General features: G+C 31.4%; 1 protein-coding gene and 2 long non-coding RNA genes across 3 annotated transcripts in view; all 3 read right to left on the minus strand.

Moving 5' to 3' along the window:
* Nucleotides 1-27,846, minus strand: part of LOC139489170 (substance-P receptor-like) — a 70,354-nt gene that overhangs the window by 17,600 nt on the left and 24,908 nt on the right. The window lies entirely within an intron of this gene.
* Nucleotides 3,910-13,867, minus strand: LOC139489171 (uncharacterized). Its single transcript, XR_011656159.1, has 4 exons — nucleotides 13,576-13,867; nucleotides 8,919-9,075; nucleotides 8,029-8,106; nucleotides 3,910-6,705 (listed from the first exon to the last, which is right to left on the minus strand). It is a non-coding gene; the product is annotated as an uncharacterized lncRNA (long non-coding RNA).
* Nucleotides 24,793-27,085, minus strand: LOC139489172 (uncharacterized). Its single transcript, XR_011656160.1, has 3 exons — nucleotides 26,840-27,085; nucleotides 25,822-25,938; nucleotides 24,793-25,004 (listed from the first exon to the last, which is right to left on the minus strand). It is a non-coding gene; the product is annotated as an uncharacterized lncRNA (long non-coding RNA).

A 27,846-nucleotide genomic window follows, 5' to 3' on the forward strand; every position in this document is an offset into this window, starting at 1 on the left:
TCCAGATATATTTGTACAAGGAATTAAACTGACCGAAACCGTTCTAACCTGATATTTCTTATTTGATCATACTAATGTAGACGAGAAACTGAATTATTAATTGTTTTTAAGGATCGTCAGCTAATTTACAGTAACTGACAAATCTAATATTACGATATAAAACAAATTTTCGTTTATTGGCAGTCGTACTACATCTCCTTTTCTTACATGTATAATTGTTTCCTTTTAAAAATGACTTGATTATAATACAACAATCACATAAACAAAGTTCACGAGGGATTCTGCCACCATACAACTTCATTTATTGGTACAAAGTAGTAAATGATTATTGTTTGAAATGACTGTATTCAAACAAATCACTGATCTGTTGAATCCCTAGACGAACAAGAGGTTGAACACTGAAAAACAGATGATTATAATAAGTATTGATAAGAGTTTAATTTAGTATCGAGACTTTAAGATTAACCTGTTCTCGTTTAAAATTTCTAATAATTTGTAATTTCAGGTTTTTTAATGATTGCTATGGAATACGGATGACATATATTTGCTTACATCTTCCATCGTTTTCACTGACGGAAAGACGTCTATTTACCTAGCTTTTAATACGTTAAATTATAACACAAGATGAATTATAATACATGATACATTATGTTTATCGCATGCGGACGTTGATAATCAGTAAGACAGGGTGATAAATGTGAAATAATAAATCTTTTAACTGTACAGAACAATTGAACGCCTTTGCGTGATTTTTAACCAATCGATTAATCATATAAACTGCAGAAAACTGTAGGATAATGTATTTCACAAAGAATATTAGCTTTTGAAGAAATCAACTTCTTTCTGTGGAACTAGATCCGACAAATCTCACAATACTTATCCTCGTGCATTTTCATTAAAATATAATTTTTCAATCTGCATGGAAGCTGACTTTCTTTTGTTATACTTGGCAGGTTTGGTCAAATTAATTACATTTAAATAAACTCATCATAAATACTTGAATTTAATTTTTTTATTTGCGCCATAATTTAAATGTTTGCTTTATTTGAGAGATTTGAATTGAACAAACTCATATTACTATTTAACCCAAGTTTTGTATTTCTAGCAAAACTTAATAGAATAGAAAGCGTATATGCGTGTTTGGCAGATTTTTTTTCTTCAAATCTATTCTTCATATTAAAACATTGCATTTATCGTGACAATGGTCATATCGTTAGAATATTTTTCTTTATTACTGCTAGTTTTAATTTTCTTTCAAGAAATCAATGCTACTCGTTTTAGACACTTATTGGATATTTAATTTGATTTTGAATTTTAAACATGAAGGATTTATTATTGAAGACATATATACGTGTTTTTGTACCTAATTTTACGTTTTTCTTCTTTGGCTTTTCAAATTTCCAATGACAGCAAATCTCAAAAGACTTGTCGGTAGCATATAAACATAACAAGAGTGTGTACATAGTACACGGATGCCCCATTCTCACTTTCATTTTCAATGTTCACATGGTTCAGTGGACCATGAAAAATCTAATTTGGCACTAAAATTAACGTTTCAAGTTAAATAAACTTACTATTTATCAAAAACTACATTGACTAAAATGTTTAACCTAAAGTGAAACAGACGGACGGACGAATAAACGAACGTTCGGACGACCAGATGAACGGATGCACAACCAGAAAAAAAAATATCCATCTGAAATCGTAGGTGTGGCATACCAAGTAAAATAACAGTAAGGCAAAACTAGAGGTTGTCATGAGCTAGTTATAAAACAAGTGTTTATGTATCATTTTCTACTTTAAAAAGAAGTGCTTGTACGAAGTTTCAAACATGTCAGCTGATTTCTTGTCATTTAATGCGTTTGGATTTTATTTTTTTTATTTTTTAGGGTTTGAAATTTTCTTGTTTGCAATTTTTCGTATAACCCTTTTCATATCTTAATAAGTTTCAGTTTTACATATAGAACAGAAAAAGGGATTGAAAAAAGATAGACATACTATTAATTTACATCTTCTTTTTATATATATACTATTAATTTAGTCAAAATCAAAACATTTGTAATCAGAAACCAAAGATTGAAGGTATAAGGTAGAACAAAGTAAAATTTAATTCAATGAGATATAATCCCAATCCAAACAACCTACATTTTGTTTAACAATGTTTAAAATGATCCATACAAAAAAATAACAACTTTTATGTACACTTTTTAAAATGATCCATACAGAAAATTAACAACTTTTATGTACAATTGTACTTGACTTACATCTTCCTCTATAGCATGGGCATTACATACTGATTTGGTTCAAGTTATTATTTCATATAGAACAATGCAATATTGTAAATAAAGAAATAAAAAAAAATAAAAACACTGGTAATGAAATTTTCATAAAACAAGATTAAGACAGATATGTATTAAGTTGATCTCTTAAAGTGCTTCACCACATATACTAAAAGTAAATTGGCAATTACCTTGCATTGATAACAAACACAACGTATATAAAATGTTATAAAACATAAGTGCCTGGCTTCAAAGTTTAAACTGTCGGCTGCCATACTTTAAAATGACACTGCATGAAATGATGCATTTAATATAAAATTAAATGCATATGTTATGCATATTAAATTTCAAATTACAAAAAATATTATGCATTTACTTTGCTGGAAAATTTCTAATTTAATATAGATTTAAACTAAATTTAATATTGCAAATAAATTCCCAAATTTCAACCTAGTTTAAAGGTATTTTTAAATCTAAATAAATTTCAAATTTAAAGAATTTAAGTATACACTAAATTTGAATAAATTTCTAATTTAAAGAAATGTTTATGTAAATTAAATTTTAATAAATTTGAGATTTAAAGAATTTTTAATATAAATTAAATTTGAATAAATTTCAAATTTAAAGAAGTTTTGATATAATTTAAACTTGAATAAATTTGAGATTTAAAGATCTTTTAATATAAATTAAATTTCAATAAATTTCAAATTTAAAGAATTTTAAATATAAATTAAATTTAATTAATTATGTAATTTAATTACATGTAAATTCAAATAAATTTCTTGTTGATGACTTATTTAAATTAGAACTTCCATCAAATTTAATGCAATTTAAAGTCAATATAATCCTGTATAACTACTTACAAAACAATAGTGCAAATGAATAATAAAGAAAAGGCAGAATTTTTCCCTCTGCTTTTTGGAAAAGGGATGTTGGGGATTTGTTTTTACTTTAACCCAAATATCTGGTTTGAAAATATCTAATTAAATAAAAAAACAAAAATTAGGAAAAACAGGAATTTTTAATGGTGATAACTTTGTAGCTACTGTACATATAAAATTGATCCTCCAACTTTTCTGATCCATGTTTACAAAGTATTAGACTTGAAAGGCATGGATTGCTGCTCTGTGTATTTACAGTAGAATAATATTTGTGGTTTCAAATGGCAATGTGCAAATGTATAATTTGTGAGTAACATTGAAGACTGTATTTTTCAGATGAAACTTAAACAATAATCCAACGAATACATGTCACTCATTTGCAAAGCTCAATACCATTTTGTAAATATGCCTTTACCTATATGTAAAGAATTGCAACGCATCTGAATTTATATAAGAACTTGAAGAGTTAGAATCTAAGACATACAAAAAACACAAACACCAGATATAAACTATAGGACAAGGCTATCTATGTGTGATTTGGATTTTGACAATGGCAGCAATATACAATACAGGAGATAACAAAAAAATTTGGACAAAGCATAACCATACACAACAATTTCTAGCATTTTCTTATTGTCATCCTGTCTTGGGCATAGTTATTTTCACTTCTAATCGGGTCAGAATAATAAAAAAAAAAACAATTTTGAGTTATCTCCCTTTGTATATACTTCAATAAAAGAAACAAAGTATCTAACAAATTAATTTTATTCAGATACTGACAAATTAGAGTTGTTTTGGTGATAAATTAAAATAAAATGTCAAAAAGTTTGTTATACCATTTTAAAAACATTTAAAACAAATAAAAAAACACTTTTGTTTAAAAAAAGTCAAGTTCTACATCAAAGAACCTCATCAAATTCAAACTAATTAATAAAATAATGGTTATTGACAAATTAACATGCTTACTTGTATAGATTATTTAAGAATCATAACAATTGGGTTATAACAAAAAGCAAACATAGGCACCTCTAAATTTCAAGTTTGGCATCATAAAAATATTAATGAATAATCTCCCCTGCTAGCATTATTTGTCAATTTTAAAAACTTCAAAAAGCAAAAAACAAAAAACATAACATTATTTACATGATTAACATAATTCGTAAATTCACAAGAGTGCACACACTGAAATGTCTCGCCTTCTTTACTTATCATTGATATTATGTTGATAGTCCTAAGTATAAAGCTTTATTAAAAACTGTCACATAAACTTAACATTAACCAAGATAACTAAACAAAGAGCAATGAACCATGAAAATGAGGTCAAGGTCAGATGAACCATGCCAGGCAGACATGTACAGCTAACAATGCTTCCATACAACAAATATAGTTGACCTATTACTTATAGTTTTAAAAAAATAGACCAAAACACAAGAACTTAACACTGAGCAATGAACCGTGAAAATGAGGTCGAGGTCAAATAAAACCTGCGCGACTGACATATAGATCATAAAATATTTCCATACACCAAATATAGTTGACCTATGGCATATAGTATTAGATAAAAAGACCAAAACTCAAAAACTTAACTTTGACCACTCAACCATGAAAATGAGGTCCAGGTCAGATGACATCTGCTCGCTAGACATGTACACCTTACAATCATTCCATACAACAAATATAGTAGATCTATTGCATAAAGTATGAGAAAAACAGACCAAAACACAAAAACTTAACTATAACCACTGAACCATGAAAATGAGGTCAAGGTCAGATGACACCTGCCAGTTGGACATGTACACCTTACAGTCCTTCCATACACCAAATATACTAGCCCTATTGCTTATAGTATCTGAGATATGGACTTGACCACCAAAACTTAACCTTGTTCACTGATCCATGAAATGACGTCAGGTCAAGTGAAAACCGTCTGACGGACATGAGGACCTTGCAAGGTACGCACATACCAAATATAATTATTCTATTACTTATAATAAGAGAGAATTCAACATTACAAAAACTCTGATCTTTTTTTTCAAGTGGTCACTGAACCATGAAAATGAGGTCAAGGACATTTGACATGTGACTGACGGAAACTACGTAACATGTGGCATCTATATACAAAGTATGAAGCATCCAGGTCTTCCACCTTCTAAAATATTAAGCTTTAAAAAAGTTAGCGAACGCCGCCACCCGATCACTATCCCTATGTCGAGCTTTCTGCAACAAAAGTTGCAGGCTCGACAAAAAAAACATCCTGCTGCTCGAACATTGATTAAAATTTCATTCCAAATGCTGTATGCAAGAATAAAAATAATAAGGTGTAATGAAATACTTCAAATATGTACAATTGAATAAAATAGCACACAAATTAACTTTTATCAACAAAATTATGTAATGTCAAGCAAAAAATTATCAATATTGAATATGTACTTGGACAATTGCAGAAAATAATAAGTTTATATGCTTATAAATATATTTGGTGTATTGACTGTCTCCTGATTAGTTAAAATTTTTTAGTTTTATTTTCAATTTTTTTTTTTTACAAATTTTATGAAGTCAACATGTGCATGATGTGTACTTTGTTATTATTTATATAAATAAAATAAAAAAATTCTTTGAGCCTTATTTTTGATAGAAATTTATTTATAATGAATGGCAATAACTTATTTTGATTTTATTGAACCATAAAATTAATTTTCAACTATTTACATTTTACATAATCCTCTTCGCAGATTATCTAATGTGAAGATTCAAAAAGTTATCTCCCTTTGACCAAGCGATTATAAATAATGTGAAATCTTACAGGAAAAATCTTGACAGCAAATACAAGACACTGAAATGAGCCACACTCAAATTATTATTCAGCATTTAATTAATTAGAAAAGGCAACAGAAAGTTTAAGTAAAAAGAAATATGTGTAGCTTAACCAAACACATTAACATAATCTGATGTCACCGATATGCTGCACTTGTAAATAATTTTAATAAAAAATGCAAATGTTGAAATAAAAGAGCAGTAATTCATTTTTTTACTTTAAAAAATAATCAAATTCAATAAACCAAACCACTTCATTTTAAGCGTTCCCCCCTTAAACTGAAAACTGTCAACTATAATTCAAAAGTAAACATGAAGGTATTTTTGTTCTTGCAAATTCCAAAAGTGTACCTTTGAATTGGTCCTTATTAAAATTTAAAGAAATTTTTATTGATATCTCTCAATTTTGTGTCATATGCCCTTAAGTAAAAATCCATGCAAGTTCTGTACATTTCTTGTGACAAGGCCTCTCTGATTTACTTGGACCTCAGCTCTTTGCCTTGTGCATTCAGCTGTCTCTGGTATTTACAGTCTAGTAAATGACTTTAGTTTATCCATGTAAGATTTAAAATCTTGTGACAGTCAAATCCCAGTTGTGATCAGGCGAGTTTATCTACAGAATCACTGTCCCAACTTGACATTAAATCAATTTGCATGGCCTTTCTAAGTTTGTCCTTTTCTGACACTGGCAGTTTCTTGGTTTAAAGGACCTTAGCTCTATTTTGTAGCTTCTGTAATAAAGTAATAAAAAAAAATGTTTAATTTTATTAAATTGACAAGTGATATATATGTGACAAAAGCAATAATTTTCTGCATGCAATTATTCTATCTTAATGCAGTTGTAATCAAAATCATATATTTAAAAGATATTCTAATGAGTGACCCAAAAATATCTCGTGGAATAACTCTATAAAAAGAATAGCTAGAAGTTGTGATAAATTTTCTATTTTCAATGGACCATGAAATTGGGGTCAAACCATTAATTTATCCTTAGAAAGATCATAACATAAGGCACATGTATATTTATTTTTAAGTTGATTGGTCGTTAACATCATTAACAACTATCCTGACCAAAAACTTTTACCAAAACTTGAACCTAAAGCAGAACAGATGAAAGAATAAACAAACAAAAGCATGGATCATTAAACATAAACCCCTTCTACTATTGTAGGCTGGCATAACAATTTATTACAACTATTACACATTGTGATTTATTTATCAACATCAAAAAAATTATTGATTTGTATCAGTTTAGTTTTTCAATTATATTTTAAAACTAACTCCTTCTATCATTGTTTGGTCTTATTCACGGTGTAGAATATATACAACTTTTATAATTTGATGTGTGATCCCCTCAGGGGTTCAGGCTTATATTTTGGCAAGTGTTTGATGTGTCTATGGGCACTATGGAGGTCTAAAATTAGGTAGCACCCCATTTTTTCCCTAGGGAGATTGATATTGGAATAGCTCATTATTGAGTTTGTTGTCTTTATCAATTTCAATATAAATCACAATATCAGGTACAGCAATTTTTTTTTCTTTTGACATATAAGAAGTATTTGTAAATAGTATTAAAATACAATCAGCTGTATACAATATAACCAAAACAAAAATCTGAGACTGGATTGCTGCCCTTTTATCTATTTATTATTTGATCTATAAAATAATATTTAATCAATAGAAATGTGAAAATTTCAAACAAGATTTAAGTCAGTTATTGTTTGATTTGGCTAATTCTACTAAATACACAATTATTTTGATTTTTGTTGTTGTTTTTTTTTTTCCTGCAATTATTTTGTAACACTCTAATAAAAATGAGTATGAATTCAATCCTCCATGATTCTATTCATGCTATTTGTTAGATGTCTCTACTCTCATTGGCAACAACACTTCATCTCCTTATAAATTAATTTTTGCAGGCCTCAACTAACAGTATTTTCCATAAAATATATAAAACAATAAAAAGCTAGTACAATCATGACAATGAGTACTATTAATTTATCCCAAGACTTGGTCTGGTCATGTCAAATTAATGTAATCATCAAATAGCTTACTTCAAAATAGAACCAGCTGCTGTTTTACATGTCCAGACTAGATTGTTTATGCCTATAAGCATCACAAACAGCTGCTTACTGCAAAATAAAACATAAAAAGTTCCTAAAATAAATGTGTATTGCCAGGAGATAATTAGTTGAATTTAAACATTCATATTATATTTGTTAAACTTGGTCTAAGGAAAGGGTGTACAGGATTTCCAATACTCAATATATATATATATGTCTAGCGGGACGGCTGCAGTGCAGGCGATTTGGTGTCACGATATCACAGTAGCATGGGTTCGAATACCCGGGAGGGAAGAACCAAAAATTTGTGAAAGCAAATTTACATGTACAGATCTAACATTGTTAGGTTGATATTTAGACGAGTTGTATATATATATATATATGTATATAGCCCAGGTGGTCATGTGGTCTAGCAGGACGGCTGCAGTGCAGGCGATTGGGTGTCACGATATCACAGTAGCATGGGTTCGAATCCCGGCGAGGGAAGAACCAAAAATTTGCGAAAGCAAATTTACAGATCTAACATTGTTGGGTTGATGTTTAGACTAGTTGTATATATATATATGTTTTACAATGTTTGGCTATTTGAAACATTATGATCACATGCATATATGTATATATTCTGACAGACATTTCAACATACATGTAATATACATAAGGTATATTTATAGATTTTAACAAGGCTAAGTAAGTATATAAGCTGATAATACTAAAAAGGCATATATGTACATGTAACTCTATCTTTTATCAAAGACAATGGCACGTCTCTATTTGAATTACATGACTTACAATGTACATTTATATCTTTTGAAAGATTTTTAAAATCATAAATTCAGAAAATGTAGACAAAATATATATATACAATATACAATGATATATACCTTTATATGTGAAGGAACATGGATGGCTGTTGTATTCCCTTATCTTTGAGCATCTGTTTCTGCTTGAAATCGATTCTCTGTAACAATTGGTGCAATTCTTCAATTTTTTCACTGTCATCAAGATTTCTGTTTGGGAATCCATCATCTTCTTTATTAGCTAAGTAAAATAAAAACTTTTTGAGAAAATGTAAATATTCAACATGATGTTCATACAAAATGATATTAAGTTTAAATTCTTTTATATAAATGCCTTTTAAACTTGAGTCGCTGAACTGTAGTAAAATGTATATGTTACAGTAAATAGGTGAAATTAGGAATTACATGTAATTACTAAACACTTCAGTAAATACCTGTAATTACTAGCCAATTTAGTAATTACATGTATTTACTAGTTGTTTCAGTGATTACTGGTAATCACTGATTTTTTTTGTCATTTTTACAGCTATTTACTAACTTGATGTTTTTGTTTTAAAATTAAAAACATAATTCAAGATATCAAATAAGAAAGTAAAGGGGTAGGGATTTTAACGGCGCTAACTTAAGGATGTAGGAATATAATGCACATCCAAAGTGCATACTCTTTAGTGTTTGTGAATTGAAACTGGAAAATGGTTGTTTTATAGGTTTTGAAACTCCGTAAATATATGTATGCAAGACAATGATATCTATCCAAAATCAAACTAAAATCTCCATCATGCACTGTGGCTCAAAACTTTAAAAAAAACTTTCTCCAAATATCCTGGATTTCTACCAAACTTCATGAACTTGGACAGAAGCTAAATGTTTATGATCATAAAATAATATCCAAAAGTAAAGTTTGAAAAAAAAATCCTTTTTTTCGTATATTACTTATAAATGGACTAGTTTTGTCCCAGTTAACATTACATACACTCTGTAGTTAAAGTTTTTAAAACATTAGATTTTATAAACCATCCTGGATTTTTACCCAATTTTGACTGAAGCTTCTTACAGTACTAGTCAACAGATAGTATCTAGAGGAAAATTTTAATATTTTTTCCTCATTTTTGTTGAGCCTGCGATTAACAGCAAAAGTAACCGAGACTACATGTATTTGTTCTGCAAAAACCCTTACAATTTTAATAGCTTAATACATCGATAACCCATCTCCAGCTAGGGGTTGATTTGAAGGTCACATGAATACGTATTCAATGAGGTCCAAATATTCACTTGCAAGTGCACAACTCATCAACCTTGTTTCTCAGCTAATTTAACAAAATAAAACCAGAATGGCTGCTAGCAGTGAATTATAATTTTACAATATCATTTTTATAAATGATTTAACAACAAAAAAAAGATATTTTTTTTTATATATCTCGAAGCTAATGCACATAACAGTTCATTCCAGTTCTTAACCTACATAACGTTATCTTATCTTTATAAGGTAATAAGTCTAAATATTCTTCATATTCAAAGAGTTCTTTAAAAAGTTAAGACATAATGCTTTGGCAGAATTTTCCATTTCTGATTTCCATGTCTGCTGAAGTTGGTCAAAAATTATCTGTATTATAATGCTCAACTTAAACCATTTTGGATTAAAACTAAAGTTACTCTGATTTAACCAAATATTTGAAAGTCCATATTTATTCAAGATATTTTTTATACATATCAACCATTCAAAATTTTAAGTGTACTAACTGATCTTCTAGTTAGTATTACACAGCTAAAACAATGTTGTATTATGGTCAGGTGATCAAAAGTTATGGTTGTGTTAGCCAGGGATGATTCCAGGTGTTTTCAAATGGGTCCCTTGAATATCAAATTGGGAAATTTTATCCCAATTGGGAATTTTTTATGCATACAATCTAAGACGAAATAAGATCTTTTTCCTGTAAAAACGGAAAATGAATATTAAGTTAATTTCACCTGTACACTGATGGAAGAAATTATTGGATTCAGACCAGGGAAGTTGTAATACATGAATATGATTGCATATGATGCACTATGATCTTAACTTTGGTAAACGAGGCCTATTACAAAAACATATATACCACAAGTACCAGCTAACATAAACCTATGGCAAGCCGTTAAGCTATTTATTCGAATTTCAAATTATCTCATAATATATAAGATATCTTATGTAATATATAAGATATCTCATATAACATATAAGATTTATTTAAGATATCTTAAAGTATATGAAATATCTTATAAATATGTTTTGTACAAGATATCTTATAAAATTTATTGGATATCATATTAAGAAAATTATATGAAATATCTTATAATTTATGTATGATATCTCTAATACTATTTCTTCTAATATATAAGATATCATAAATAATATTTTTTATAAGATATCTTATATAAAATAGATATCTTATATAATATAGAAGATATCCAATATCGATTTTAAAATATATATATCTTACATATACTTTATATAAGATATCTTACAAATATACTTTATATAAGATATCTTATATAGTTTATAAGATATCTTATATAATTTATAAGATATCTGATAAAGAAAATTATATGAGATATCTTATAAACTATAAGATTTCTCATAAAGTATTTAAGGTATCTTGTGAACTATATAAGATATCTTATAAACTTTTACTTTATAAGATATCTTTCAAACTATATCAAATATCTAATGAACTGTTATATAAGATATCTTATAAAGTTTATGAGATATTTTGAAGTTATATTAAATAGCAAAACGGCTTGCCATATTAACCTGTGAAAAAAATCATCCATTGGGTATTTTTTCAACAGATCATCTTTATAAACTTACCTTGATTTAAATGTATTTCAAATAGAACTGGCCAATTGTCGAATTCAGAAAAGCAATTACAAAAGTATATATATATATATACTTAATTGATAAGATATTTAAAGCAATTGAACCAGTGAACTTTAAAATTATTTGGATCATTTTCATATCTTTTGAAACAGTTCCATAATGATGACATCGTATTTTAGGGGGGGGGGGGTCTCATTTCATGAATGGTCTATCATCAACTTATTTTCAAAAACGCTCAAACTTTTGTCTTTTGCGGAAAAAAGTGCAAAATATAAAATAATTTCTTTTACAAAACAAGTTTTAATCAAATTACATAACCGGCTCTGCTGAGCGATCTGCTTACCATTAAAATTCATTCATCAATATGTTATATCAAAATTTGAAAACTTGAATTTGCTCTTTGCCGAGGTCTGTTTTGACACCCATTTTGACAAAAAGCATATTTTTGATCAACCTGTTGAGCGATCTACTTTTACGAGACCAAAAACTCCGATAACATTTTAACTGCAATTGAATCCGGCCGCCAAAATTGTTTACCTCATGTTGACATAATTAAATCGTTTGTTAATAAAATGCGATCATAGTCAGCATTCTTATCCGGATTTTACTACGCTTTAACGACAAACTCAGGGGTTCACGCAATTATACTTGCTGTAATCAGTAACGGAAACTTTTCCGGAAATACCGACTTCTGTTTTATTTTCCTGAATTGGGAATTTATATTTCAAACATTTTTTTGGGGGGCCGCTGGCCGATTTAAGGGCCGTTAAGCGGCCCTAAACTATATAGTGGAATCATCCCTGGTTAGCAGTCAGTAAATAGGTGTAAATATTCATTTTAAATTTAGTAATTACTGGTAATAACTGGGCCGTTTAAGGAATTACTTGTATTAACTAAGTGCATGAAGTGCATCGGGAATTACCTGTAATTCCTAAATTTTAGTAATTACATGTAATTCCTAATTTCACCTATTTACTGTAACATATATAAACAGCATGTAAAGGTTTGAAATGTTTCCAAAAAAATACTCAATAATCATAATATAAATGAAGGAAGTATGGTAACCTACATTTGTACATGTATGTATCATTTGTTTGGCTATAGTAATTGGATCAACATCAGTTGGTCTTTAGCGGATAGCATTTATTTTGGAAACATACCACATTGTTTACTTTAATCTAATTAATCTTCATATACAACATGTACAGTGTACATATACATGTATCTTAGTTTTCTCGTTTGAATTGTTTTACATTGTCATATCGGGGCCTTTGTGGTATGGGCTATGCTCATTGTTGAAGGCTGTACAGTGACCTATAGTTGTTAATGTCTGTGTCATTTTGGTCTCTTGTGGACAGCTGTCTCATTGGCAATCATACCACATCTTCTTTTAATATATCATTAAGCATTTGAATCACAGGCACTTGTTTCTATCCATTGGAAGACCCACTATCAACGTATATTTTCGAGAAGGTACCCAAGTAATTTTTTCACCTCTCCGCTTAAAACCATTATTTCTGGTAAATATATACGTTAATAGTGGGTCTTCAAATGGATAGAAACAAGTGCCTGTGATTTGAATTTATACCAATATCAAGGGTACAACTGATTTATATATGTCACCTGGGTAAGTAAGGTACATGTACCTATAGAACAAGTCAATTATCCAATAATCTTAAAAACTATAGCACAGTTTGTTATTATTCCGTGACAATAAACAATAATTTGGTTTGCACGACACTTTGACCATGTCCCGGGGCCCCCTCCTTTTTAAATAAGGTTTTGGGAATAAAATATATTGGGCATGCATATCAGATTAATCATAAAAAGTAAATTGATTGTGTAAGGTTATGTAATATATAATGATCTATATTAAAGTAATGCGGTTACCAAATCGAAAATCATGTTGAATTTGAAGTGTGTTCTTCTTTTGGGATTTGAAAATCCCGCAACATGACGACTTAAACATTGCTATAATAGAAAACACTCGAGACAACCGAAAGGTGCACGGTCGCACTAAATACCAATAATATGTTATTAAGCCAAATAAAATAATGTATCCTAATTGATAGATTGATATGATGCGTATATAATATAATTGTTTAAAAGATGTGAATAACAGAATAAATGACAGACACATGATCTCCAGAAATTAACTAGTAAAGATAATAAAGTATTTTCCTGGTCTACTTTTTGGTCTTAACTTAACGTTACACTGTTATTATAACAACATTACAAAAAAAAAACGTGGGACATGACCAGATAATAAATATAATTTTTCATACGTACAAATCAAGTTGATCGAGTTACCTGGACTCATAATATTCACATATTAGTATAACCCTTAATATATATTTCTCAAATTATTGCTTTAATAGTAAGCATAGGTACTTGGGTACAGGACATTTTTTTTACCCTACCCTTTTTTTCCAAAATCTGTTATATTTTCGTTTTCTCACTTTCGTATTATTTATTTTTTTCGCGTCTGTCTGTACGTGTCATTAGAACATTAATACACTACAAATTACTTGGTTTTGCTATTTACTATCAATTCCAAGTTTACTATCCACAGCGGTCACGGATATATTACTAAAGAGAGTGAATTTTAAAATAGAAAACGAAAAAATAACGGATATTGGAAAAAAGGGGGAGGGTAAAAAAACATGGTGACATCCCATTAGTCTGACAACCATTATTCGGACAGCCCAATACTCCGACAACATGTACTATTCTGACAGCCCATTATTACGACAACCCATTACTCCGACAGCCCATTATTCCGACAATATGCGTTTTTCTTAGTGTATGGATAAATTTTCTCTAAAAAAAAAAAAACCAACTCCGCTCTCTGATATTTGTGGTTGTCCGTTTTGATTCCAATTATTTTTTGCATGCGGACATTAATTTTGTCTCAGTATATTGGAGTTGATACACATGATTATAGCAACTGCTCAGTCCTTAACCTCGCCCCTCTTTCGTTTTGCGTGTCAAGTTACTTTATTTATCTTTATATTTCGTTGTTTGTGTGTCTACTATCAGTCTGTGCTGTTCTAGCTCGCTATTTCTTGCATGTGTGTCTTGATCTTCCCTCTTTTCACTTCTAATAGCGATCGTTCAGACATAATTCGAGAGATGACACTCAATATTTTGTTGGGAGACCGATTTTGTATCCTAAGATTATTTTAAATTCTAGAAAGATATGCCTCTTTTTAAATGATTGGTGGAGATGCAGGACTGCATGATGATTTACAACAAAACTTATTACGAAAAACAAATATGACGGACATGAATATTTCGGCAATTTCTATCTAAATATGCATAAGGAAAAGTGATATCGGGTCAGTGACTGTATATGTCATAGAAATATACAGTCAACGCATTTTGACTGCTCAAGTAGAACGAGTGCAGCATAAAAGACAATAACAAACTAGTAGAATAAGACAATGTGTGACATTCTTGTCCTTGTGTCTTTGTCAAATTGTTTAATTGTAAAAACTTAGTAATATGTGTTTTGTGGGAAACTTATTTTTCATTTAAAAATTGGTTTCAAGAAGAAACATATTTAGATATCATTGATTTTAAGAAAGGTAATTTATATGTTAATTCAGAATCGGTGCTCTTCCATTACATGAAGAATTGAAAATGCTAAATACTCAAAAAATCGTATTGTACAGCTGATAAAGTTTAGGATGAGCGTCATTTTTCAATCGAATGCTCACTTCATTATAATTTGAGGGAGGAATTCTTTCGCCATATTTCTAGCACATATCAGAACTTTAAAACGTTAGACAATTATGATTAATTTCGAAGTGAACACAAGAAAACTTTACTATTATGGAGAAAAAAATGAGGATCATATCGTTAGTTCTTTTGAATAATGTAGTACATGTCTGGATACTGACTGTTAATTGATATTAATACGTATTTTTTTTTATATTTTGTCTTAGCTCCGATTGTGACTGAGGCTTATAGTGCTATAAATATAATTATATCATATTAGTATTGTAATGTCTTAATGTTGACACAATCATTAGACTGGCCGCCGCTTCGAAAAAGTGGGGGTATACTGTTTTATCTCTGTCTGTCCGTCCGTCCAACCGTCCATCCGTCAGTTCGCCGCCCGTCCCATAACTATTTTCGTTGCATCTTTTTCATGAACTACATTACAAGGATTTCTGAAAGGTTTATTGAAGTCAGTTATATCGTGTGATGCTTTTTCAAACTCATTACTCATTACATGACAGCCAAGTTGAAAACTTTTGTCACATTTTTCTCAGGTACTACAATACCATGATTTCTGATATTTAACTTCAAGGTTTATATAAGTCAGTTATACTGTGTAATGCTTTTTCAGATTCACAACTCAAAAACTTTCTATCTACCGAAATATTTGGGCAGGGTATCATCAGTAGCTCGCGCCATCAATGCTTGTTGTTGATTTACATAGATCCTTTAATTTGGAAAATAAAATATTATTTTCTGTTTTATTCTATATACAGATTTCGAATTGAGAATTAACATTGAAAGTATACGAACTACCTTAGCCTTGTATTATATATACGGAGTTATTTCTTAAAATATGTTATTACAAATATAAACGTAATAATACAGACAGACACATTTTATTTTACCCTGATATCCTGATACTTGACTTGATAAGTGTCGGAATTATAGGTTGTCGGAGTATTGGGCTGTCGGAGCAATGTGTTGTCGGACTATTGGGTTGTCAGACTAATTGATTGTCGGACCAATAGGCTGTCGGATTAATGGGCTGTCGGAATAATGGCGTGTTACCAAAAAAAACAAAGTTCCGATGATAGTAAGACCCTTATTACTATACACATCCTTGATTCATGACAGTGATATATGCATTATAAACTGTATACAGAAATATACAAGATATTGACTTCTAAATTAACTTAATGTTACCTCAGTTACTGACTCCATGTTGACATTATTGTGTAATGTTGGTGTTAAATGAGATAGGTGTTGAAATTTTTCGTCGAATAACTGAATTTGGTGTGTCGATATCTTCTGATCCTCCACATGCCCCGGGCAAATCCAGAGGCGCTAACCGGGCATTCTTTTGCATCTGACCGAGAAGACTTTCAGAAGGACTGTATAGACGAATCTTTAATTGTTTTAGAACCTTCATCAGACCCGAGTCTTGCATGGAGATGGACACTGATAGACTTAAGTACTGGTACATTGTATTAACGATTTCACGACTTAGTCAATGATGCAAATAATATTCTTGTAGACTTGTAGCCAGACTGGTATATATATATATAAGCAGACTGGTGGACGTGTAGGACATGAAGGCAAACTGTTAGAAACGTAATCTGGCGGGTAAACATGTATATCGACTTGTAAACACGGAGACAGACTGACGGACACATAGAGACCGCGGTTAAAACGTAGTGACTTGTGGACATAGCCAGACTGTTGAAAATCATATGGACAGACTAGGGGTCTATAAGAAAGACTTGTGAAAGTAAAAACAGACTAGTGGATGATTGAAAAACTGGTGAACATGTAGACAGACTTGTGCAAATGTAAATTGACAGAAAATATTTGTAAGCCTAAAAATCTAATTCTAACTCTATTGGGTTTGATTTTCAGACTTACATGTATATGAATACGAAATCTATATTCTTTGGGGGGGGGGGGGGGGTTATGTTGTAGGGCAAGCTAGGGTAACAGTTATCAAAGCCCCCCCCCCTTTTTTTTCAAATAAACGAATTTTTTTATTAATCTTCATTTTGTCGGATTAGAAATGTTCTATGATCTCATCTATGATTTAAGTATAAACTAAAGGACACTTTTTTACTTGGTTGTGCTATAATGGATTTAGTATTACCATTTTTTTCAGTTAAGAACAAAAATGAAAATAATGGATTATTTAAGGTTCTCTCATTAAAATATTCAACATAATGATTCTTTATTTGCAAAACAAACAAAAAACAATTTTGATTATGGCAAATACATAGACTAAACAAACATAATGAAAAATTGTAAGGTTAAATTAACTGTAATATTTATTTCCAAAATAAATTCAACATCATGTCAGCTCATCGGGTCAATTTAATTAGCCGGATATCGTTGCCTTTACCAATTATTTCACACCACATTTTACACTAGTTTAACAAATAATTCATACTTTTTATACTGATTCAGAAGCGTTGTCTATGTGGTTTATTTATTATAAAAGTTGTAGGTCACTGGGTCATTATCAAACACTACAGGAAATTAAACAATGTATAAATTTGTCTTTGGTATACACGTCTATATACTATACTGACTAATATAAGTTCAGCAGCGCATATTTTAATATATTTCAACAAATAAACAATACATATTGTCTGTGTGTGAGTTACAAGTATGCAAGTGATCTAATTATTACAGGAAATAAATGGAACCATAATGCGTGATTTTCTTTACTTGAAAATGGAAAAACTTGACAGAAATTAAGATAGATTTGACTTGAATGTATCTGTTGTTTTACCTTTTTTGTAAAGCAGTATATTTTGAATTTGTTAATAGTATAGAATTTTTTATTAATCTAATCAAGAACCCATAAAGGGCATCATTTTACAACACAATATGTTAGTATACTAGTATATATAATGCGACGTAGGTAAAGATTTTTCTTTATAAAATATTATCATTTCCAATTTTGATGAAAACACATTATGTGGTCAAGAGGATAGCGTTTAAAAACTAAAAATGCTTGCACTTCGCCATTTTTTAAGTTAAATGGTCAGTTTCATTTGGCCTTATTAACATTTTTTAGTCGAGCGTCAATGATGAGTCTTTTGTAGACGAAATACCCGTCTGTCGTGAATGTAAAATTTCAATCCTGGTATTTATGATGAGTTTATTTACCATATTTACAAATATCTTTCTATTAAATATACCAACCGAGCTATACACTAGCTGTTGGCGCTTTTAATCTTGGTTGCAGTATTGAAAATAAATTGTAAAAATGAAACAATGTTACTTTTCTTAAAAGAGGATTTACGTATTCAGCTTCTTTTTTTAGAGTGAATGGCAATATATTTTTTTTTTAAACAAATACATGACAGGGTGCTGCCTGAACTAAAGTGAGGGGTATCTCCAGTCAGTTATTCCCTTTATGGTATATAATCAATAAAAAAAAATCCCACAAACGGGGGACCCGGACCCGGGCCCGCCCCCCCCCCCCCCAAAAAAAATGGATCCGCCTATACCAACCGAGCTATACACTAGCTGTTGGCGATTTTAATCTTGGTGTTATTTAACATTTGCAGCTATTGAGAATAAATTGTAAAAATGAAACAATATTACTTTTCTTAAAAGAGGATTTACGTATTCAGCTTCGTTTTTAGAGTGAATGGCAATATATATATATATATATATTTATATATTTTTTAACAAATACAGGACATGGTGCTGCCTGACCTAAAGTGGGAGGTCTCTCAAGTCAGTGAATCCTTATATAGTATATAATCAATAAAAAAATCCCACGAAAGGGGGACCCCCCCCCCCCCCCCCCCCCAACTGGATCCGCCTATACCAACCGAGCTAAACACTTGCTGTCGGCGCTTTTAATCTTAAGCTATTGAAAATAAATTGTAAAAATGAAACAATATAACTTTTCTTAAAAGAGGGTTTAAGTATTTAGCTTCGTTTTTAGAGTGAATGGCAATATATTTTTTTTCTTTTAACAAATACATGACAGGGTGCTGACTGACCTAAGGTGGGTGGGGGTCTTTCAAGTCAGTGATTCCCTATATAGTATATAATCACTAAAAAAAATCCCACGAGAGGGGGACACGACCCCCTTCCCACTGGATCCGCCTATACCAACCGAACTATACACTAGCTGTTGGTGCTTTTAATCTTGGTGTTATTTAACATTTGCAGCTATTGAGAATAAGTAAAAGAGACAACGACTCGAAAACAAGCAGACGATAGACGAAGGCAATTGGGTCTTCAACGCGGCGAGAATTCCACGCAAAATACGGATATAACAGAAAATGTTCTATAATTGCCGATCCGACACATGTATTGTAACTATCCATGCACCCATCGATTCAATCGAAAAACTCGACGTACGACCTTCGACAATAAACCAACACATGCGAAATGTATATACGTAACAATTTATAAAATGTCCCGATGTGACAAAATGTGAAACAATAGCCTAGAGTATGTAAAAACAAGAACAAAACAAAAAACAAAATTTGATAGAAAGCAACCATTGCATCCCTGAAAAATAACTTTCAATTCAGAAACTCAAATGTATTACGATCTTAGAAATCTTAGAATTCATGGCTATAAAGCTGAAGAGAAATGTTTAAGCAAACTGAGCACTATGAGGTTTTGATTTTTTATAAGTATCAACTGCAATTTCAAGCTTATTTTATGACCTCACTTTCATCGAAGGGTATATTACTTTATCGCCTACAGGTTCGTTCGTCTACCCGTTCGTCTGTTCGTCAAGCTATAGATTGGTTTGTCTGGCTCTCACCTCGTACAGTTTTTGAGTTGCATCTGAAACATTTAAGTCAAATATCCTCAAAATTCAAGGTAGTTGGATACATTTTATTATAAAATGCAGAGAGAGATCATCGTTTGTCCTGCTTCCTCTTCCGACATTTTTTTAACTATAAATTTATAGTTTTAATTAATATTTCAGAGGTTGTCTGAACATACAATTGAGATGTTCATGCATGTATTCCTATATATGCATCTTGATTTTTGTCAAATATTCTTAAATGCCAGAAAGTTGAACCTTAACAATTATGTATATAACCAGCATCTATAGAGCTACTCCTACATTTTTTTAAGCAAAGACCTTGATATCTTGTAGGATGCAGAGGCGTATCAAAGGAATGCGGTAGCAGGTGGGCCTCCCCCTTTTTTTGTGTTATTGATTATAAAGAGAAGCACTGAAACATGACTGGCACAGGCCCCCTTTTCGGCAGTACTGAGACCCACTTTTGAAAATTTCTAGTTCCGCAACTGGGATGTTTATACGCATAATAGTGATGTGCAAGTCCATATTTAGTCTTAGATACATGATTTGTTTTATTAGTTGTTGGTGGCTTTGAACTAGCTGTCAGTTAACTGCGAGTACTTTGAGATATGTTCCTATAGTGTCTTTTTGTTGGGGATGAACAAGTACCCGGCCACGTCCACTTGTAGTTTTGTCATCTGATGAGTTAAGCCATTTTCAAACGATTTTAATAGTTCGTTCTTATGTTGTACTGTTATACTATTGTCCCATGTTAAGTGCATGGGGTTGGGATCCCGCTAACAGGTTTAACCCCGCCACATAATATAAGAATGTGCCTGTCCCAAGTCAGGAGCCTGTAATTCAGTGGTTGTCGTTTGTTTATGTGTTACATACTAGTATTTTTTTTTCGTTCAATGTTTTATATAAATAGGGCCGTTAGTTTTCTCTTTTGAATGGTTTTACATTGTCATTTCGTGGCCTTGTATAGCTGACTATGCGGTATTGGCCTATCTTATTGTTGAAGCCCGTAGGGTAACCTATAATTATTAATTTCTGTGTCATTTTGGTCTCTAGTGGAGAGTTGTCTCGTTGGCATTCATACCACATCTTCTTTTATATATATATAGGATATTTTTTTCAAATATACATTCATATACATTATAACTAATAATTGGACTAAATCAACTATGGCTGGGGTATTTAAACGTGTCTTATAGACACACATAATTTACGTTTTACTTCTGTATTGCTTTTTGCTAAATGAAATGTATGCAAACCTATGTTGTTTTATGCAGTGGTGTCACAAGGGGGATGGGGAGGGATCTTCTGCATGCATATGTAGTTCCTAAAATTTTATATTATATTCATTTAAATCTGAATTACCCGGCATAGTTTTCTCGTTTGAATTGTTTTACATTGTCTTATCGGGGCCTTTTATAGCCGACTATGCGGTATGGGCTTTGCTCATTGTTGAAGGCCGTACGGTGACCTATAGTTGTTAATATTTGTGTCATTTTGGTCTTATGTGGATAGTTGTCTCATTGGTAATTATACCACATCACCTTTTTTATGTAGTTTTTCTAAAACATTCGATGAACATCTTTTCATTTTCGCCAATACATTATTTTTTTTCATTCGCCCAAATTTTAGATACATGGCGTAAACACACACTAGTTAATTAATAAAAAAACACACTTCTTTCTGCTATTTGCACCCGCCTTGTTCGCCATGGGACATGAATGTGTGATAATCATATATAGGCGGTATGATACAACTTATAATTTTTTGTGAACGGGATGACGATCGGAATTCATTTTTGTTAACTTCGGAAATTAGTACATACATGTACATGTAAAAAAAAAAGTTCTTATTAATAATCGAGTCAAAAATATCGCTCTAATATATATTTTGACAACCTGGCAGTCAGCACTGTTCTTCTTTATAATTCTTAAATGTATCACCCTACGCGACATGCGTTGCGGTAGAAATAAAACTTTTTCATGGGCGTCCGAACGTGTCCGTGTTTCTGTCCAGCCACCTCTCATGTAAAATTCTTTGTCAATTGTGAATCAAACTTATATCAGAGATGAATCGTCACAAATGGCTCGGACCAGTATTGAATTTCAACATTTTTAAAAATATTCGATCTCTCTTTTGCACCGATTATTATTACTATTATCATCATTATTATTACAAACCTCTACTGTTCGCTATTTATATACACATGTTATAAATTGTCATAATAATTGTTGTTCCTTGCAAATAGGCTGCTGTCGTTTTCATCTGGCGCAGAAATAACTGGTTTGTGTGTGTGTGTGGGGGGGGGGGGGGGGGCAGTCTGTTGGGCTAGTAGAGAGAAAACTCAAGTGAAATTGGTAAATGGCTATCGCAGTTTTGCGGTGACCATTCCTTCCCCCATGAAATCGAGGATTGCTTCACGTTTGACATTATATCTGACGCTCGAAGCCGTCATCCATGCATTCTAAGATGTTGTACTTGTATATGCTGAACTTCAAGTTAGCCATCTCATTGCTGGTCGGCTGCACGCGTTGAAAACTGTAAGAATAACGGTGCAGTTTTTCATGGATGTAAACAGAGTGCTTTTATCTTAATTTTACTGGTATGTTTTTAAACAGTTATACCATTGGCATTGTCCCACGTTAGGGCGATGGTTGGGATCCCGCTAACATGTTTAACCCCGAAACATTATGTCGGTAATGTGCCTGTCCCAAGTCAGGAGCTTGTTATTCAATGGTTGTCGTTTGTATATGTGTTTCATATTTGTTTTTCGTTCATTTATTGTACAAAAATTAAGCCGTTCGTTTTCTCGTTTGAATTTTTTTACATCGTCAGATAGGGACCTTTTTTAAGCTGATTATGAGGTATCGACTTTGCTCATTGTCGAAGGCCAAATGGTGACCCATAGTTGTTAATTTCTGTGTCATTTTTGTCTTTTGTGGGGAGTTGTTTCATTGGCAACCATACCACATCTAAATTCTTTTTTATAATCCTGCTCGGAAGCCTACTTTCACCTCCTCTTGAGTATGTTACAACAGTTATATACATGTTATGATTGACAATTTATAACTTATGTACTGGCTAACGGAAGAGATTTATAATGATCAAAACGACCCTGTATAAGTAACATGTACACAAACAACGCAAATGAAACACAAATTCGGCAAAAAAGAAATTAAAAAAAATCAGCGAAAAAGAAATGCAGATCAGACCTGTGCAAATGATGAGTAATCAATGATAGCGTTAAATTAGAATTTGAATGTTATGGTCCCATATAATGGTTTAAAAGAATTAGGGACCAAAAACTGGCCATAATAAGCAAAACAACGTTTTTCTGGTTTCCGGACAATAACTTGTGTAAAAGTGTATTGATATCTATAAAATTATACTACAAATATTTGCACAAGGGAGGGAGGGTTGGGTTTTATTTTGTTGGTTATAGCTCAAACCGTTCAGGAGTAAAGTGCAAACAAGAATGTAAACACAATACACGGATGCCCAACTCGCACTATCATTATCTATTTTCAGTAGATAGTGAAATTGGGGCCAAAACTCTAATTTGGCATTAAAATTAGAAATATCATAGTATAGGGAAAATGTGTACTTAGTTTCGAGTTGATTGGACTTCAACTTTATAAAAACTACCTTGACCAAAAACTTTAACCTAAAGCGGGACAGACGGACGACGAACAGACGAATGGACGCACAAAGCAGAAAACATAATGCCCCTCTGCTAGCGTTGGTGAAGAATACAAATGGGTATTTTTAATGATTTTCGGAATATCAGTATACTAGTAATAATATCTACACTGTAAAAACAGTGTTTAGATCCTAAACACTTATCTAAACACTTTTTCTGTGTACGTTTTGAAACACGTTTAGCATCTAAACATGTTTAGATTTTAACAAGTGTTTAGATTTCAACAAGTGTTTAGATGTTATGTGTTTAGAAATATATGGTGTTTAGACCTTCCGACGGTAAGCCTACTAGTACTTCGATTTCACAGGAACTGCTTGTGTGGTACAGCACTACAGGTTGAATAGTCCACTCTGTATTGTAGAATATACAATACACGTGTACATGTCTGCTTTCATGTTCTTGCAATGATTTTTACCATAATAAAATTATTTGACCTGTCTATATAGTTTATTAAAGATGGAAAACTTCAGTAATGATAATAATAATATTAACAATAATAGGTTTACACATTTTATTCTTCCTGGAGACCAAAGAAAAGTTTGTAAACAATACGACCAATTTAAGAAAAGTCTGTAAACAATAAGACAAAGTTTTGAAAAGTCTGTAAACAATAAGACCAAGTTTTGAAAAGTCTGTAAACAATAAGACCAAGTTTTGAAAAGTCTGTAAACAATTAAACAAAGGTTAACTCTCCATTTTTTTTTTAAAGGAAAAGCCTGTACCAAGTCAGGAATATGACTTTTTTTTTCGTTCCTTTGATTGTTTATGTAGTCAAGTGGTTGATTTATTTTTACGTTTTATGGACCTTCCACCTTTTATACAACTTAAGAGTCTGGTTCTTTTGTTTTTGTTTTTTTCTGATATAGTCTTAAACATAATATACAATCTATTCAATTTGGTTCAATAATTTATTTTCAAGTCTCACTAAATGCAAACAAAAAATACAATTATAAAATTTGATGATTTTTATCCTCAACAAATAGAAATTGTTAGTCCATCTCCTATCATGCAGGATTTTTTCATTGCGGAACAATCTTCTTTTGAATGATAAAGGCTCTTTGTGTGCAGTTCCTTTTTGGTGGTCAGGTGAACTTTTGTATCCTGAAATGAAAAAAATGAAACATTCATGTACATTTGTATGCAACAGTCACTTATTCTGAGATCATGTTTATTAAAATACATTAAACAAGCTTCTTGAGAAAGATTCTAAAAGAAAAATACAAATTGTAGTTAAAAAGACAATACTTTACACTTTGAACAAATGTATACATCAAAAGACAAATAAATCAAAGGAAACAATAAAAAGAGCATAAAGCATGCAAGTTTTTTTTTATATTATAAAACAAAATCCTTGATTTCTGAGAACTACAGCCTGTTTTTCTTATTTTATCCTAATATTATGAATATACTTTTTTAAAATTGCCCTTTCTTTATCTATTCAACAGGATAAATTCTAGAGAATGATTTAACCTCCATTTTTCAATCATATTATAGTTCTATTGGCAACTTAATAATATACGTTCGTTCTTATGTTGTACTGTAATTCCACTGTCCCAGGTTAGGGAGAGGGTTGGGATCCCGCTAACATATTTAACCCCGCCACATTATTTATGTATGTGCCTGTCCCAAGTCAGGAGCCTGTAATTCAGTGGTTGTCGTTTGTTTATGTGTTACATATTTGTTTTTCGTTCATTTTTGTTACATAAATAAGGCCGTTAGTTTTCTCGCTTGAATTGTTTTACATTGTCTTATCGGGGCCTTTTAAAGCTGACTATTTGCGGTATGGGCTTTGCTCATTATTGAAGGCTGTACGGGGACCTATAGTTGTTAATGTTTGTGTCATTTTGGTCTTTTGTGGATAGTTGTCTCATTGGCAATCATACCATATCTTCTTTTTATATTATATATTTTTACTTACATCTGGTCTTGAAATTATATCATCCTTTTCGCTCTTCCTGATCTGTTCTTCAATTTGATCTATGGTATGGATTTATTCTAGCTCTTAAAATTTCATTCCCACTTCAGTGTCACAATCCTATAAATGCACACATACAAATAATTATAATAGGTTTAAATAAAAAAGAACAACTTGACAGTTTATTTTTGACATTGGAGTTTGAATTTCAGTTTATTTTTAACTTTTTAGCCATGGCGTGGCCAGTTTATTTTCAACTTTTTGGCCATGACGTGGTCAGTTTATTTTCAACTAATGAATGTTCTTTTGGTATTTTTTGACAAATGAACAGATGAAGTGAAACTATAATTTCAGTGTTTGTGTAAAGGATGTTGCAGTATGGGCCATTGGGATCTTATTCCTTGCAAAGATAGAATACTTGAACATTTGATTTTATGACATTATGTACAGTAGGGAACAGTATATCTAACCTATATGTTCGTGTGTACAGTAACAGTTGAGATCTCACAAACATGTTTAACCCCGCCGCATTTTTGCGCCTGTCCCAAGTCAGGAGCCTCTGGCCTTTGTTAGTCTTGTATTATTTTAATTTTAGTTTCTTGTGTACAATTTGGAAATTAGTATGGCGTTCATTATCACTGAACTAGTATATATTTGTTTAGGGGCTAGCTGAAGGACGCCTCCGGGTGCAGGAATTTCTCGCTACATTGAAGACCTGTTGGTGACCTTCTGCTGTTGTTTTTTATTTGGTCGGGTTGTTGTCTCTTTGACACATTCCCCATTTCCATTCTCAATTTTATAGACTATTCAATCTCATTTTAAATTTCCGATCTAGCTCATTCTTATTTTATGCTTGGTCCTTGCGACTGATTAAGTGTGTATATTATATGAGTCATACCACAAAAGTCAACTTGAAATAGCATAGGTTAACAGTTTACCGCACATATTATTCCTAATATTATAAACTGTTAAATTATGGTTTGTGCCCCTCCCCCTTTTTACAAAATATGGATCTGCTTACCTTCCGCTGCTGTAATAACTGTTAAGATGGCTTTTGATTCCGTCAATATTCTAATATGAAGTTCTGTATCTGTTGCATCGTCAATAGATAGATATGCTTGATAGATGGGATCCATTGTTTTAAATGTTGTTTATCTTTGGCGGGTCCGAAGGCGTCCGTATCAAATTACCACGATAGATAACTCTGTTCGTTAATTAATATAAGATCATATTCGGACAACGACTCCGGAAATTAGAGAAATTCACTCACATCTTCCTTATAAAATACTATAATTTAAAAGATTATTTTATATAATACGTCTCTGGTATAAACAATTAATTGCTTAATTAAAAAAAAAAATAGTTGAATGTAATTTTATAATCTTACAACACAAAAAGGGAAACTCAGTTGGGGAACTCTCATTAATCAGTTAATAAAGAAGCTCCGCATACGTGGGACTGAAGTTTGAAAATTATGATAATTTCAAGACAGCTAAGAGATCATAGTTTCACAGAATATGTTTGAATATGTAGGAACATCGAATACAAAGGTGAAACCAGTACTGAAATATTATAAAGTGTTTAGGTGTTTAGGAAAGTGTTTCATAAGTGTTTAGATGCCATTTAATGTTTAGCTTAATGATAACATTCACTGATAATAACACTGAAACACGTTTAAATTCTAAACACGTTTAGGTTTTTATGTGTTTAGATAAATGTCCGTTTAGATCCTAAACGCTTTCCTAAACACGTTTAGACCTAAACATGTTGTAGATCCGTTTCAAATCTAAACGCTGTTTTTACAGTGTATAATTTAAAGCACAAGATTCATAAGACCCAGAGGCCCCCTCCCCATTTTTGTGGGAACAAAATGGTTGATTGTATAGGGAATCACTGAATCATGAATGGAGCGCCCCCTTTTAGGTCAGTCGACGGGCCCCTCCTTATGAAAAATTATGCATGGATCCGCCACTGAGGTTTCATTCCACAAAAGAAAGGTTGGGTCGATTTAGGGGTTAAGGATATATT

The sequence above is a fragment of the Mytilus edulis genome, chromosome 9 (assembly GCF_963676685.1).
Source record: "Mytilus edulis chromosome 9, xbMytEdul2.2, whole genome shotgun sequence".
Lineage (NCBI taxonomy): Eukaryota > Metazoa > Mollusca > Bivalvia > Mytilida > Mytilidae > Mytilus > Mytilus edulis.